Here is a 16591-nt window from a genome sequence, read left to right on the forward strand (position 1 = left end):
CACTGGGATCAGCACATGAAACCTCTGAGAGGTTTGCACAGCTTTGTGTGTTGATATATTTGTGCTACTTCGTGTTGCTGATATCTGGAAATTCCTTATTCTGTGTATGATTATTGTTCCTGTAATATTAACTCACATTTCTGATTGAAATGAATCAATTACACGAAGCTGCAAAGTCCCACAAATTAACTGCAGTGTGAAACACCCTGATGTAAATAATGATATAAATACTGATTTTGTGTTTCTGATATTGCAGACTATTTTCTTACACCAGATAAGCACACGAAAACAGTGAGAAAGTGATGTTTGTTGGGTTGTTTTCTCTCATGCTATTATTTATCATTTCTAATGCCCTGTCTTACATCCTGTTTCACAGCCAGAGTCAGATACTCTTGTTTAACTGCTGAGGAAGTCTGAACAGTTTGATCCCAAATAAGGGCAGCTCTGACTGAGAAAATAAAGGCAAACCCCACTCTCCTCTCCTGGATGGAGCCTGAGTGCCTGAGCAGCTCCCACAGCACTGCCCAGACAGCCAGGTTCATTTTGGAGCATCCAGCTGTGAGGTGACACACTTAATGCACCAGTGATCTGATCCAGCCCAGAAAATCTTTGGGGCCTGATTCTCCCTGCCTCTCACCTGGTGCAGTCATTTGTAGTGAGCAGCCTGGATGCCCACGCACTGGAAAAGCAGAATGGGAATTATTTTATTGCTTATCCTGCACTGCAGACCTGCAGCCACCTGAGCAGGTGCCTGAGGTAAAACAGGCTTTGAGTTCTCATGAAAATTTTAGTGATGGGCCATTGTTTTTTGGGTTTGGTTGTTTTTCTTTAAAGGTAAAATATGAATCTATTTGAGCCTTCCAGACAGTGATCTCATGAGCATTCCTCCAGGATCCATCCAGAGCAACAGGATATGCACACACAGAAATATGTTCAGGTCTAACGAGTGCTAAACCCGAGTCCATCCTTAGAAATTCCCCTGTTGCCAGTTGAAAGGGCTGTTTTCCTAACCCAGCAATCATTTCACAAAAGGAGCTCCAATGCCAATTTTAAGTCAGTGATTGCCCTGTTAGGAACACAAACGACATCTCATTGCAGTGCAACCTCCTCTCCTTTTGTTTTTATCATAGTAATTTAAGGATATTGGGAGCTGAGTTACTCCACAAAAGATGGGAGTGCAAGAAAACAGCTTTGCATGAGAAATGCTGTAGCAAAAATTGTGTATGCTCTCTGATTTTTCAAACAATGATCACAATTTCAGAGAACAAACTTTGTACTAAGAAAGAATATTTTTTTGTTGGAAATTTGGCCATTTTTTTCTTAATTCTGTTTGGTTTTGTTATGTTTGTTTGCTTTTTTTAAGGGTACTGTTTATTGCATACATGCTGCAGAATAATCCTCCAGCAATGTGCTAAATTTTAAACAAGGTCGCACCATTTTTTTCCACATTTATTTTAATAATAATTACTGCCCATAAATATCTATTTAAAATAAAAAAAAGCCCTATCTTGTGGCACAAAGCTTGATTATATTGAAAATTAGAGGCTTTTGGCAATGACGGGAAAGTGACTCATTTTTTCTGTCCTTTTACGGCAATTTTTTTTTCTTTTGTTTTCATTTAAGGAGCACTGCAGAGATAATGATCTTAATAAAACAGTATATACAAATCCCTGTTCCTGTGCTACTGATAAGACACTAACTGTTCAGTCCTGCTAAAACTTACTCACAGGAACTGGCCTCTATTTTCAGAAGTCTCAGATTATTTTGATTGCCTCCCTTTTTCAGTCAATCACCAGTTTTAGAAAACGTGGCTAGATGTAAAAAATGAAAGACACCTTTCCTTTTGGAAAGGTCTGTGCCACAGTTTTTTGTCACCTTGTAGAGTGCCCGAAACTCTTGGAAATCACTCTGAAAATTTTGTTGCAGCCTTGGTTTAAGTTTGAAGTGTACACTGTGCACAACCTGGATTATTTCATGGTCTGAAGTTCCACATCTGCACTGCCCCTGATGCCCTGGGAAGGCTGCCCTGGAACAGAGACAGGACAGAGTCACAGAGTAAAGCAGGGATTGATTCCAAGGATCTCCTGCATGGATGCACCTTGGGCAGCACCAGAGCCCAGCCAGGGCTGCCCCCAAGATGACCCAAAATGGCCCCAAAATGCCCGGCCGGGCACGGGGTCTCTCCCTGGGATCAGCTCTGCTCCATTCCCACCTTGCAGTTCATTGTCCCAGCCCAGCTTTAGCCCAGGCACTCCCACCCTGCTTGTTTTTCTCTCTCCAGCCCACGGGGTTTGTGCTCCTGGGCTGGGATTGGGATCATTTGTCCTTGGTGCCCAGCTGGAGCAGGAATTGTTTTGTCTCCCTGCTCTGTGCAGAGCTCACCATCCCATAATGTGAACCCAGACCCACACACTAAAACAGCACAGAATGTTAAGAATACAAAAGCTAAACCTGAGGCATCATCCTCATGGTCTGCCCTCATGAATTAGTCCAGAGTGACCCTCACTGAGCCATGCAAGACACGTTCCTGCTGGTGCCCACACCTGGGCCAGCAGCACCTCGTGGCTTCTCATCCTGCAAGGGCTTCCTGCAGTGGGGGCTCCATGGAGAACAGTGTTCATTAACCCAGTGCTGGGGTAAACAGCCAAGAGGGAAAGGGGACAGCCAGAGCACATGCATGAGACCTCCAGCTGTCATCCTGGGCAGGTTCTCTCACTTCTGGCAGGCACAGAATTGAAATTAAGGTTTGGGACACGATCCTCTCCCGTATGGCAAAGGATAATCTGTGATTTTGGGATGCTGCCTCTTGGTGGGGAATTCTGGTGTCAATTCTGGTATCATGTTCTTCTATTAGGGCAGAGTTGGAGAGGCTTGAATGTTTTAATGGCCTTTGCAGCAACTCAGAGTCAGGGTGGGCTATGAAGATGGATTTGGAAATGGAATATATGAGAATACACATATTTATTCATCTGTTGGAATGATGGAAAGATTTGATCATGTTCAGTGTGGACTAAGGCTGAAATTAAAAAACAAATCTGGAACTTTGCCTCTGGATTTGTGCCTAGGAAGAAGCAAAGCTAAAGGAAGTGTTGTGGGGTTCAGGTCCTCCTCCTTTTTCCTGGGGAAGGGTTGAGGGGTGGGCTTCAGATGTGAGCTCATTGTACAAGAGAGATTAGGGGAGATCTGCCCTAACTTGTAGCTCTGTAATCCCTGAGCTGGGCCCACTTAACTGTTTGACATGTGAAAATATTGTATTAATGAAGTTCCAGCCTGCTTCTTAAATCCATCCTTGTGACTGTCTTTATTCATCTGCATGTCCTGATAGATTATGATTATTTTTATACATATGAGTAATCTCATTGAAATCTATGGGTTACCACTGGTAGCATGATAGATGACTGTGGCTCACGCCTTTAATCCATTATTGAAGCTGAAAGCTGTTTACAGATTCTTGTAATACTTAATTTTTGCTCAGCATGGACGACTCAAAGCAAGTATCTTAACTTTTTCAGCTGGCTTCCTTTTCTCTTTATCATTCCATGTGCCTGCAGTAGTTTAAATTATAGAACGCCACACTGACATTTAATTTAATCAACATTTCCTGTTTCTTTTAGATTTTGTGTGCACCTTCTACTAAAAATAAATGCATTCCTTATTTAGTTAATAGGACCTAAATGTGGGACCCAAACTGCCAGTTGCACTGCTGAAACATGATTCTATCATTTAATTTCAGGAATCAGCTAACGAGAAACTGGAGAGAGCGCCCTGTGCAGGGACACAACAGCAGCATGTTTTATGTTCCCTAGGAAGTTATTTTAATGTCTCTTTGAAATATTATAGATGGGATTCTCTAGTGCCTCTGGGAGAACAGAGACAAGAGCTGCATAGAACCACATTGCTTTAATTTAAAGCAAGAGAGGCTTTTCCTACTGGCAGAAATCAGTGCAAGCATCACCCTGATTTTATTACAGGGGAGCAGATAAGGCATGCTGAATGTAAAAGATGAGAGTGCTGCTTGGGCTGATGGGGACCACGGAAGGGTGTTCTTGTGCTGATGCTCTCTGATAGGAAAACAGATGTTTGCAAGTTCCTAAGGGGTTTCTTCATTTTGATATGGCTTTAAGGTTATCTCAGTACCTCAATAATTGGATTACTCTGGCACAAAGATAATGTTGTTTTATAGGACTCAGGCTTTGCTGTTCAATGCTGTCATTTAGACCTCTGAGAGGTAGCAACAAAGCATTTCCATGTGAGAAGGGTGGCATTTTACTGCAGCTCTCGTGAAAATGAGTGTGCCAAGACTCAATGGAGTAGAAAACCGGAGCTATGAATTTTCTAGGAGGAAAGAAGCAGCTTGTGAATAGTGGCAGTGAAGGGAAAAAGCCAGGGAAAACTAAAGACAGATTAGCTCTGTGTGAGCAGAGAGATTTTTGTATCCTTGGAATCATACATAAAACTTTTACTTGCAGGTTCAGGGGCGGGTGGGGGGAACCAGCCTAGAGCTGTGCATAAAACACCTTCACAAACTGATTTTTAGGTGCTCACTGCTCTCTCTAAAGATGTGAGATACCTTTCATTTGGACACAGCCATGTTCCAGGGGCACTAGGACAGCACCAGGTTCAGGCCATGCCTCCCTGGTGCTGGGACACTGAGAGCTAGACAGAGCTTTGCAAATTGCAAATTCAAAACAGCCAGCAATTTTTACCCAGTAGCCTACCTTCCACTGGGTCAGTTGCACTGAAAATTTTCTTTTGTGCTGTCTTTAGTTATTCAGGGTGGAAAAGTGGCTTGAAGCTGTGCTCCCAGCTGTGTCCAGCCCGTGTGTGCTAACATTCAACATCCTGTGCACTCAGATATGCAGGGCTAAATAAGGAGATGTCTTTAGGTTCTACTAAAAAGCATTTTGTTGACTGAAAATGTTGAAATAAGTCAATGCAGAAATGGCAACATCCTTCCCTTAAATAAATAAATAAATAAATCCCCCAGAATTAATTATGTGCAATTAATAGTAAAGGTAAATTATTATTGGCGTTCACAATTGTTTAAATTGTATTTGGAAATAGGATGCTAGAGTCTTTGAGGAATGAAATATCCTCATTATTCTAGGCAAACTCAAATACAGCTGCTAGCAGGCCAATGGGGCTTTTTTCCTTCCTTTCTTTCTTTCTTTTTTTTTTTTTGTAATTCTCTTTTCCACTGAACACCTTAATCCTATTGTAGAACTAGAAAAATACAGCTCCTGTGGAGAGCATAATACAATCTCACACCATTGTGCTTTTGATCTTAAATAAAATGCACCCGCATTTGGCTTTTTCTCTTTGCACCAGATTAGTTTTGGACCCAGCCACCCTTATTCCTTTCTTGTGCTGAACTGCAAGGAACTTTATCGTGATTGTAAGGAGGAGTTGGCACAAAGCAAGTAGTAAAGGGGGGGCAGTGCTCATGCAAAGAAAAAAAGGTGTGGGCAGGGAATGAATAGAGAGGAGTTCTGGAGGATGCGGGGAGGACACACAAAGCCTGCCAGCCTGACCCCTGGAAGTCTGGCTGCAGCCCCCAGGTCTGAGATGACCTGAGACACAGCAAAGCCTCATGCCTGAGTGTTCCAGTGCCACTGCAGCACTGGGGCCAGCAGCCATCAGCAGCAGGACTTGCATGAGCAGGAGGGGCAGAGGAGGTGGAACTCTGACAGCCAGAGGCAGAACTTGTGCACAGCTGGAGACTGGGACGGTGCAGGGACAAACATCATCACCCTCCGTGTGGCCACCTTTCCCAACAGCCTGAATTTCATTCTGAAGAGGCAAGTTTGAGGTTGGCTCAGTATTTAGGTTTTTTGGATGCAATGGCCCTCTGTCTGTCCACTCGCTGTCTGTCCTGCTTGGCTCACTGCAGGCCCCGAGAGCCATGCTGCCTCCCTGGCACCCCAGCTCTGCAGAACTGCTGCTGCAGGGCTCAGAAGCCCCATTCCTCTGCCAGCCTGGCTTTTCCTCTGGGATCAGGAGTTATGGGGCTGGCTGGGAGAGCTGATGCTTGCACCCATGCAGAGCTGGCCAAGCTCCCATCTGCCCTGCTCCCATCCCACCCACAGGACTCCCGTGGGAGTTCCTGCCACAGAGGTAGGGAGGAAGCCAAGAAAGAAACATTCCTCCAGCTCTTTTCTTTTTTTCTCCTTTTCCCGTCAGAGTTACCACCCTCTCTCACCACTCCTACAGAGAGGTCTGAAGTCTCACTGAATCAGCAGTTGTGAATATTATCTGTGCTGTTAATGGTTTGCATCTTTTTGCATGAAAGGGTAAAATCACTTAGGGACACACACACACAGAAAAGATCACATACAGTAACACATCCAAGCACGGGGAAAAAAAAAAAAAAGGTTGTAATGTTCATGAATTCCAGATGATGACTTTTTAAATCCCCAAGAAGGCAGTGAAATTGTTTGATTGTTCTTGTTAATTATTGGACTTGTCCCAGTATCAAATATTTGTAGAAGATAAGACTTCCCTCGTGGAGATGAATAATAACCGAACTTGCTCTTCTTTGAGCAATTTGGCTCAGGGCGCAGATTTCTGCGTTTCCCACTCTCAGGCTCGAACCCCGTCCAGCCGGCTTCGGCAAAGCACGTGTACAAACTGCTCCGTTAAAAATAAAAGACCCCGTAAGTAAACAAGCGAGAGAGCGAGCGAGAGGCAAGCCCGGTTCTCGGAGAGCGTGACTTTATCAGCGGCGCCCTCCCAGCCCCGCCGTGCCCCCGCGCCCGGGGCAGCGGGACGGGCTCCGAGCGCCGCGCTGGGCACGGGCAGAGCGGCGGAGGAAGGCACAGCTCCCCCGCACCCCGCACCCCGCACCGAGCCCCGGCAGGGCCGGCCGGCTCCCCGGCAGCCCGGGACCCGGCGGCGCTGCTCCGAGCAGCGGCGGGGCTGCGGGATAAGGAGGGACCCGCGGGGCCGGGGCAGAGCCGAGCGGGGACCAGCGCTCGGGGCAGCGGGACACGGCGGGGGCTGCCCGGCCCCTCGGGCTGCAGCAGCGCGGGGAGCGCGGTCCCGCCGGGCCGCTGAGGTAACGCTGGGGCTGCGGGGACACCGGTGGGCTTGGAACGCCGCGCCTCCTCATCTTCGGCCCCGCGGGAGAGCGCGGAGGGGAAGGGACCCCAAACTTCTGCCTCTGGCTCCCGAACCCGGCTGGGAGTGCGGGGAGCGAAGCGGGAGCTGAGGAGAGGGGATGCAGAGAGGGGATGCCGCGGGCATCCACGTGCCCGTGCGGCACCGCGGCGCGGTGACACGGGCTGTCGGTGCGGGAGGTGCCAGCGGACACGCACACGCCCACGGACACGGAACTCTCGGCGTGTTTACTCTCAGCAAAAGGGCGGGAGGGGGGAGCGCTCCTCGGGAGCGGTGTCCCCGGGACCCGCGACAGCCCCGCTCGGTGAAGAAGTTGCGGGGCGGATCAGGGGGCAGGCGGGGAGGGCTCGGTGCCGCCGCCGCCGCTTTGAACCGCTGGCTGTACCGCGGGCAGCCCCGCCCCCGCTCCCTCCGCGGCCGGCGAGGATGAGGATGGTGCTGGCGGCGATGGCCGAGCGCGGGGGCGGCGGGCGCGTCACTTACCGGTGGCCGCCGCTCAGGGCCGCCCCGGTGCGCGGCGGGAGGAGGTCGGGGATGGTCTGAGGCAGCCCCGCCGTGCCGGGGGGACTCCCCGCGCAGCCCCCTCCCCGCTGTCACCATATCGCCTTCCTCCTCCGCCTCCTCCTCCTCCTCCTCCTGCTGCCTGCCGGGGTGCCGGCGGCGGCCAGGCGCGGCGCGGCGCGGCGAGCCTCTCCTCCCCCATTGTTCCCGGTCTCCCTCTCCCTCTCCTTTTCTTTTTTTTTTTTTTTTTTTTCCTTTTGTTATTTGCACTCGCATTGTGTTGTTTGTCTCTGAAGCCGCCTCATGACCAGCCAAGGGATTTCACCTCGTCCTTGAGAGACAGAGAGCGAGAAGGGGGAAGGGGTGGGAAGAAGGGGGGAGAGAAAGGAAGAGCTCACCAAACACCCATCTCCCGGTCCCTCCCCGCACCTCTGGCTCTCCCCACCCCGCCAGTGTCTCACTTAGCACCCCGCGCCCGGAGGAGACATGACAGACAGCGGGTAGGTGCGCGACTGCCGCCGTTTTAACTTTGTTCCTCGCCGCGGCCGCTCCCGGGGGCGTTCGGCGCTCGGCGCCCCGCGGGGCTCCGGGGACGGGCGGGGTGGGCGCCGCCGGGGCTCCGGGGGAGGCGGCGGGGCCGGCTGTCAGCCCAGCTCGGCCAGCTTCCTCCCGGCCGCTCGCACACCTCCCGAAGTTTGGCACAACTTGTCACGCCCCCCCTTTCCTCCTCCTCCTCCTCCTCCTCCTCCTCCTCCCGCTCCCGTTCCTGCTCCGCCGGGGCTGGGGGCGGGCGGGGGCGGTCCGGCCGCGGTGCCCGCGCGTGTGTGGCGGGGCAGCGGCTGCTCCTGCCTGCCCGGGCATGGCTCAGCCCTCGGGATCCCGGCGGAGCCGGCGGACAGGAAGCTTTAAATTATTGTAATTGTCTCTCCGTGCGTGAGTGCCGAGCGGCGGCGGCCGCCGCTGCCGGGGAGCGCGCAGGGGCGAGCGGGGGGTACGGCGGGCACCGCACCGGCTCCGGGGTGGGGGCACCGGCGTGAGCATCGTTCCGTGTTTCTGCGGGGCGCCTTCCTTGCTTCTGCCCGAGCAGGAGGGTGGCTCTTCGGAAGGGTGCCGAAGGCTCTCGGTTCGCTCGTTTCGGCTCTTTCCCCCTCGAAAAGAAAGCGGGTCAGGGGGGAAAAGCGACTTCCCCGGCAGGGTGCGGAGCGCGGCCCCGCTCGGCCCCGCTGGTCCCCAGGCGCTGGGAGCGAGCGCTGCCTCCTCCGAAAAGTTCGGGGACTTTATTCCAGCCCCACTGCGATCCTAGAATAACCGGAGCCGCTCGCCGGGAGGAACGTGATCGGCTTTTCCCAGGGGATGGCATGCTGCCTCAGCCCTGTACTTTGGTCAAGGGTACAACCAATAGCGAGCTGTGGGATTTTGGGTAATAAGTGTGGGAATCTGCAAGAGGAGTAGGTCTAAGAGTGATTTGTTTTCTTACTGCTCATGAATAATGGCCTCGAGCTTTTTTTTTTTTTTTTTTTTTTTTTTTTTTTTTAAACAAAACAGGCCAACGAAATAGGCACGTGGGAGATTTGTAGGCGTTCAACATCGCAATCATCATCATCAACAGCAGTACAGTAGGGAGGTCCAGGAGGATGGTGTCTGATGAGAACCGTTTTCTCTGAGAGGCTGCTATCACATGCTGGCACAGGTAGCTTTTGCTATCATTGCTAAAACATTGACCTCTCCTAAAAGGAAAGCCAGCAATATCCTAAAATTAGACAGAAAATGTTTTCTGATTCGTTTTCTTATTTTTAGCAGAGCTGCATTTCACTCCATTTCTGTCAAAGAGTGAAACATTAAGTTTAGTTCAGATTAGGAAAGGAAGTTTGATTCCAGCTGTAGAACTGTAGGATAATGTGTCCTGGCTTTCATCCTTCCAGTTTAAATCCAGCTAGCTGTGCACAGCCTTGCTGAAGTGAGCCACTCAGATTAAAAGGAGACTTCTTATGAGGAGCTAGTACAAAGTTTTTCTTACAAAGAGCCAGTACAAAGATTTTCATCAAAGTATTTTATCACCTGAAACTTACCTGGAAACAGCTACTTGTATCTGCTGCTCTTAATCCTTCCCAGACCTGGAAGATACATCATTGCCTCAGAAATTAATTCTTTGTCCTGCAAGCTGTACCATTTACAGCTATCAAATTGGAATTGCAGAGGGAGATATTTTAAATTTAGCTATAATATCTGTCCAGGTTAGAGCCAGCTTTGTTTTACAAGGCTTCTGCAGCTGAAGAGGGAGAGGCTGGCACGATGTGTTGCATCTTGCAAATGGATAGCATGTCTATTCTGACATGATTTGAACATGAAAACCCAATAAACACATGGTCATTATGCATGGAAATCTCACAGCAGAGCTTTCTGCTTGCACTTAGACTGTTTTGGTTGAGAGTTACACTATGAGGAGCACAAGACTTGAAAGCTGCAAGTGGCTTGTGTAAACAGATGGACATTTGAGATGTATTGATGGCTTCAAGTTAATTCAGTTAACATGTGGGTGCACATGTATTTAATTTAGCCTAGTGTAAGTTTTTGTAAGCAATGGAAGCTCGTATGTGCTTTTTAGAAAGAAAGCAGGAGCCTGTGGGTTTTGTCTGTAGGTCTTGGAGCTGCAGCTCCAAGAGAGGCTCTTAGGGACTGTGACCATCCTGTTGTCACGATCCCGTAGGCCCAGGTGAGACCTGACAGCATTTCACTGAAGGTAGCTTGCAGATGAATTTTGAAATGGAAAAGCACCCTGTGCTGAGAAAACACGAAAGTGCTTAAACACGTCTTCCTGCCCTGTTATAATCCACGCTGCTGGCCAGAACCACTTGGGTTGAGCAACACCATTAAAGTGCCAGCCCTGGTGTTTGCAGTGGGACAGTTCCTCAAGGCTCAGGGGGAGGAAACCCAGCAGTTTTCTGTGGCTGAGCCTTCCAGGGAGGTTTGTGAGTGGCAGAGCTCTCCCTGCACAGAGCAGGGAGGAGCTGGGATTTGGCATCCCCGGCAGTGCTGCTGCACAGCAGCCTGTGTGCAGGAGCTCTGGTTTTTCCTACTCACCCTGAGATAAAACACTCTGATGTTGGCATATGATACACCAAAAAAACACAGAGCGTTTGTTGAAAAATAAGGACTCTGCAGCATTTAGGAGAAAGTAAATGAACAGTCCTTCTAAAAATACAGCAGTATGCTAAAATATTGCCAAAGCACTGCTCTGACGCTGTTGTAAGCTGTCATGTTTTTTGACCATTATAAATAGATTAGTATTATTGCAAGGATTTTTTTCCTATTAGCACAGAAGTTTTCTTTTTCCTGTTTTCACCATGAAGATCCTCACATGTTCCCTGAGCAGGCAGAGCTGTTCTCATGCAGAAGGCAGTGGGAATGTTGCTGGTGAGGAAGTGGGTGCTGGACCCCACTGGAATGGCCCTTGGAAAGCCTTTAAATCTGCTGTGCTGGAAGTTCAGGGTTTTTTTTGCAATCTGTTTTGCTCAAATTCTCCTTATCTTCAAGACATTAGACACAGTCCAGTTAATCACTTAGGATATATTATACAGTCAAGTTCAGACCCAAATTTGGTTTGATTTGAGGCTTGAAACAAGAGTGAGCTCCTTTCCAGCAGCACTGAAGTGCTGGGGGCTTTGGAGAGTTTTCTTTCTATTTCATGTTTTGCCCAGACCCAAAGTAAATTTCCTTTCAGGTTTGTGACCAAGCAGTAGGACTAGGGAAATCAGCAGGCAGCTCTGCTTCGTTCTGGGAAATTTGCTAACAGATGACAACATCCAGGTCAAGATCAGAGCAATGGGCTTGCATTGTGCTGCTGGTCGTGCTGCCCTCCACTGCTTTGGGCACTGTGAGGAGAGCAAAGGCTGCGTGTAAAGTGGATTTCCAGTGATTTGTGTACAGTGGAGTCCTCACAGGGCTGCACTGTGGCCATCCTGGATGAGTGTCTGAGGATCACTCTGGGCCTGCCTTCCCCAGGTCTCTGGCTCTCCGGGCTGGTGCTGAATGCCCAGGGACAGGCACAGCACACTCTGTGTGTGTAAAAGTGCCTTGTCTGAAGGAGCTCTTTATTGCTCACAGGGCACTCATCCTTTCTGCCTGCACAGGTTTCTGGGTGAGGAGAGCATGCACTCATGGCAGCCTGAGGAGGGTCTCCTGTAATATTTCTGACAGCTTTATTTTCTGTCTCCTCCAGCCTCTTTCTTTTCCTTTGAGCTGCAAGTGTAGATTGAAACGCAGGTACTACATAAGAGGATCCTTTAATATTGGCTATTTTCGGAGGCACAAAGGACAATTACTTTCTCTTCCTACTAACCTCCTGCTGGCTTACTAGCTGCTTGGGAGGCTGGTGATTTTAAGAATGCCACTTTACCCAGTGCATCAAATACGGAGCAAATCTTTGCTCACCAAGATCCCAGTTCCTACATCCCGTGGTAACACCAAAAATTGAACTTGAGTGGCCCAGAGCGCCAGCCCCTACTGTGAAGACTCATACAACCATCAGCACTTTTGAGAGTTAAATTTGATCCATTGGCCCTGAGCTGTGCTGACAATTGCCAGCTAAAAGACCTTTCAGTGAATTGTCCTTTAATAGAACTCTTGCCCTCCCCCCATTCCCATTTCCTGTTGTTCTTTTAAATAAAAAGAAATCCTGGTGACAAAGCTAAAGTGTATTCTGTCATTATTGTTTGAAGAATAAAGTATTTGTCTATATTACAAGGAAACTAATTGCCTGAGAAGTGCAGGTCACAGTTATTTTACAAGGATAGTATTCTTCACTCCTGCAAAATCTCAAGGAAAAATCCTCACACTATTTAAATGATACATTTTGTACCGGTATTTGATCCTGTGAATGATTTCAGTTAAAATACATGGGAATAATGCTGTATTAATGCTGCACTGGTCTGAGAAAGGGCACTGAACACTTGGAGCAGTCTGTAGTGGTTTGTGAGCATGTCCTGAGAGAAACAGCAGGCTCAGTGGCCAGTGCAATTTGATGACATTTTGTAGCTTCTGCAAGGAGCAGAGTTTTACAGAAGGGGAGCCAAATAAGACCTCATCTCCTAGAGGAGTGACTTCCATTGTTGTCTCCTGGTGCCCAGAAAGGGAATCCAGGTTTGACCTGAAATGAGTCTGAAAGGTTTTAGGAATGCTCAGCAGGCTCAGATTTGCCCCATGTACCCAGAACTTGGCTTTACCAGTCCAAGCCTAGTGGGATGTGCAAGGTAGAACTGGAGTATTCCTAAAATTGTATTTAAGGCCTTACTACTGCTCTTAGTGGCAGTGATCTTAGTTGTTGCATTTAATTTAATTTATTTTAATTAAATTTGATTTAATTTAATTTAATTGAAACCCAGATTCTCTGCACTGGTTTTTGGGTTAAGCAGGTTAGAAGGAGGGCTAGGACAGCACAGGGCTGATGGCACAGGGTGGAATTGCCAGCTCACAGCTGAGCTCCTCCTCCTTTAAGTTGCTTTGCCCGTGTTTTGGTGGAGAGGGGACAAAATTCAGTTGAGCTTGCTCTGCTCAGGAGCTTTGAAACAGATTTAAATATGGCTTGCAGTATCTTCAATTTCTACAGGGAGTAAATGAACAAAACAGCTTTAAATTAAACTGAGTGCCATATTGTGGTTTGTAGCAGTCAGTCTAAAGATACATTTAATTAAGCTGGTTCAATTTCTAAACCAGGACCATGGAGTCTACCTTTTACTGCTACAAAATTCCTTGTGTATGAGCAAGCTTTCAGTGTAATGAAAAAGACTGTGGGACACACTTGTGATCCTCAGCTAACCAATTAAATATTTACTTAATAGGGATCTAGAAGTTAATTTTGCAATCACTTTTTTTTTTTTTTTTTTAATGAAAGCAAAATACCTCTTACATGGGTAAGTCAGTGCCTTTAGTCAGGGAACAGAAGAGTTGCTTTTCTTTGCTGGGAACACCATTTTAATGTCACACCCGACCTTCTAGCAGGAGATTAGTCCTAATAGACCAGGTTTATCCTGAAAGAGATTCAGAAGCCATTAGAGAAGAGAATTAGAAAATGATAGAAAATGAATGGTTTTGCAGTGATTTCAGAGCAGATTGCATTAAAGCCAGATGCTCACTTCTGTAGTAAAGAATTTTTTTGCTGAAACGGAGAAAGTCCCTCTTCAGTGGCAGTGATTGCTGCACCAAATCCCACACTGGTGGAGCCTGCTGCACTGACTCTGGCAGGAGCTGGGGGACACTGGGATACCCAGGCAAAGGCAGCTCTTGTGGCACTCTCTGTGCCACCATGCATGGCATCCAGGAGCACACAGCTGGCTTTTCACTGGGCTGAGCTTGCTCCTTTTGCTGTGCCATCCAAGATCATCCTACTCACGTTGACCTGTGGGCAAGGGCATAAATAACACCAAGAAATGCAGTGTATGTGTCCATTGCACTTCTGTTTGATGACAAATTGCACACACCTGCCAGGAAGCTATGCAAAATATCTCAAAAGGGTTTTAAGTCACGGAAAAGGGGACGTGTCAATGCAGTGTTCTGCTTTACAAATTCAAATCTGGAAGAAGAGCGTGTTCAGGAGGAGCCAGTGTGCTCTTTCCTGTGCTGCAGATTGTCTGTAGTTGCGGGCAGGCAGATGCCAGGAGCAGGACAGGGGAACTGGGAGTGATTTGCCAGTTCTGTGGTGCATTCAGCACGCTGTGGTTGAGATTTATACAGGGCAGTAATTAGGTGAGGTTTGGGAGTCACACACAGATTCCTCAGTCAGTGTGTGTGCACAGGTAGGGAGAGCATTGAGCTCCTGATGGAACTCATAGCTCAGATCCCTTTTGAGCCTCCTGTAGACAGAACAGACAGGGCTGGGATAGAAACAGAGAAGTGCTTGTCACTTCTGCAAAGCAGTTTCCAGTTGAAACCTGAAATTATCTGTAATGAGGCATTCCCACAAACAGGGTGGCTGCAGGTAAGCAGCAGTTTGCTCAGGGTGATGGAAGTTCTGCCACTGTAGAGGAAAAATATTAATTCTCATGAGAGGCTGCAGATGAGTAAATGCTGATGGGTTTGTCCCAATGTGTGTGTGTGAGTTTAGTGCTCTGAAAGGCAGCTGGCACCTCTGGGAGCTGCAGTGCCAGGGAGGAGAGCAGCAGTGAAGGTGTGCAGTGATCCCCTGGGCTGTGCTCCGGGGCAGGGCTGGGCAGGGGGCTCTGAGGCTCTCCCAGTGAAACGTGTGCAGGGGGGTCTCCAACATCCCAAACCTGTGCCTGGGCACTCCAGGGGGTGCTTTCCTCCCACCCAGTCCCAGGATGCCATCAGAGCAATATCTTGCTCTGTGCAAGGCAGAATGAGAACCTCTCTGAATGAGAGCAGTGCCTGTGTTTGCATGGGGAGCCCTGGAGGGGAGGGAAGCACCTTCTAGCACCTTCTACAGATGTCCCACTGTTCTTTTAATAACTCTGCACTGTGCTGGCACTGAAAGGGGCTCCTAGGGAGAGGTAACAAGCTGAAATGGGGTAGAAAATGGAGAAAGCAACAGATTCTAATCCTTCCAGTGGGTTGGAGGTAAAGGCGTGGGTCCTGTGGTGTGAACAGCAGCAGCAGCTGCATACCCAAACTCCTCTGCCATGCATGCAAACATAAAGAAGTAGCTGGAAGAGGCAAGATGGAAGAAAAATGCCTTTGCACAATAGGAAAAGGTTTAAAGAATGCGAGATTTTTCTTCTTGCTCTGCTTAGTTTTGAATTCTGTGGTTTTACATGTAAGAAAAAGGGAAATATGTATTTGTATAACTGTGCAGTTTTCTGTAATTGTTTTTGTCTCAGCACCTGAGTGTGAGTTGTCGAGGTGTGCTCTAGGACCTGCTTAAGAACAATATTTAAGTATAGGCTTAGCTTTAAAAATTCATGTAAATTAAGCAAAATATGGGTTTACACAAACGTGCTGTTAGTTGGATAAATGAGATTTCAACGCAGCTGTGCATTTTTAAGACCATGCAGACAGTGCCCCACTGACCTTCAGGGTGATTTAGGTGCCCTAAGTCGTTCTAACAAAAGAGAAAAGAAAAGTTTTATTTCCTAAGTTCCCTGTGCTGTTAAACATTGCTCAGAAAAGCTGCAGGGACTGCGACACGTGAGTGTGAGAGGGGTCCTCCAGCACCCCAGTGACTGCAGGATTTACAGGGATCCCCGCTTTAAGGAGTCATACTGAAGGCATTGGACATTTTTAATAACTTAGCAGAGATTGGGCCTTCTACAGATTTGTTTATTTTTGTATCCCTGGGGATGTTGGCCAGGTGGGACCACGGGTGGCCACTTGCATGGGCAAGGCCAGCAGCAGATGGGGACAGTCGTGGTTTTGTACAGCTGAGGCTTGAAAACCTTCAGGGTGCAGGTTTGTTTAGGGTTGTATTAGGGTTTGTTAGGGTTGTTTAGGTAGGTTGTATTTGTTTAGAGTTATTTAGGGTTTGTTAGGGTTGTTTTAGGTTTTGTTGGAGTTGTTATTATTTTGGGTTGTTCTAGGGTTTGCTAGGGATGTTTTGGTTCTAGGGTTTGCTAGGGATGTTTTGGTAGGTTGTATTTGTTTATTTAGGGTTGTATTAGGGTTTGCTAGAGTTGTTTTGGTAGGTCGTATTTGTTTAGAGTTATTTAGGGTTTGTTAGGGTTGTTTTGGGTTTTGTTGGAGTTATTTTGGGTTGTTCTAGGGTTTGCTAGGGATGTTTTGGTTCTAGGGTTTGCTAGGGATGTTTTGGTAGGTTGTATTTGTTTATTTAGGGTTGTATTAGGGTTTGCTAGAGTTGTTTTGGTAGGTTGTGTTTGTTTAGAGTTATTTAGGGCTGTTCTAGGGTTTGTTACGGTTGTTTTGGTAAGTTATATTTGTTTATTTAGGGTTGTTTTAAGGTTTTCTAGGGTTGTTTTGGTAGGTTGTATTTGTTTATTTAGGATTGTTCTAGGGTTTTCTAGGGTTGTTT

This window comes from Serinus canaria, chromosome 1A (genome assembly GCF_022539315.1).
Source record: "Serinus canaria isolate serCan28SL12 chromosome 1A, serCan2020, whole genome shotgun sequence".
Lineage (NCBI taxonomy): Eukaryota > Metazoa > Chordata > Aves > Passeriformes > Fringillidae > Serinus > Serinus canaria.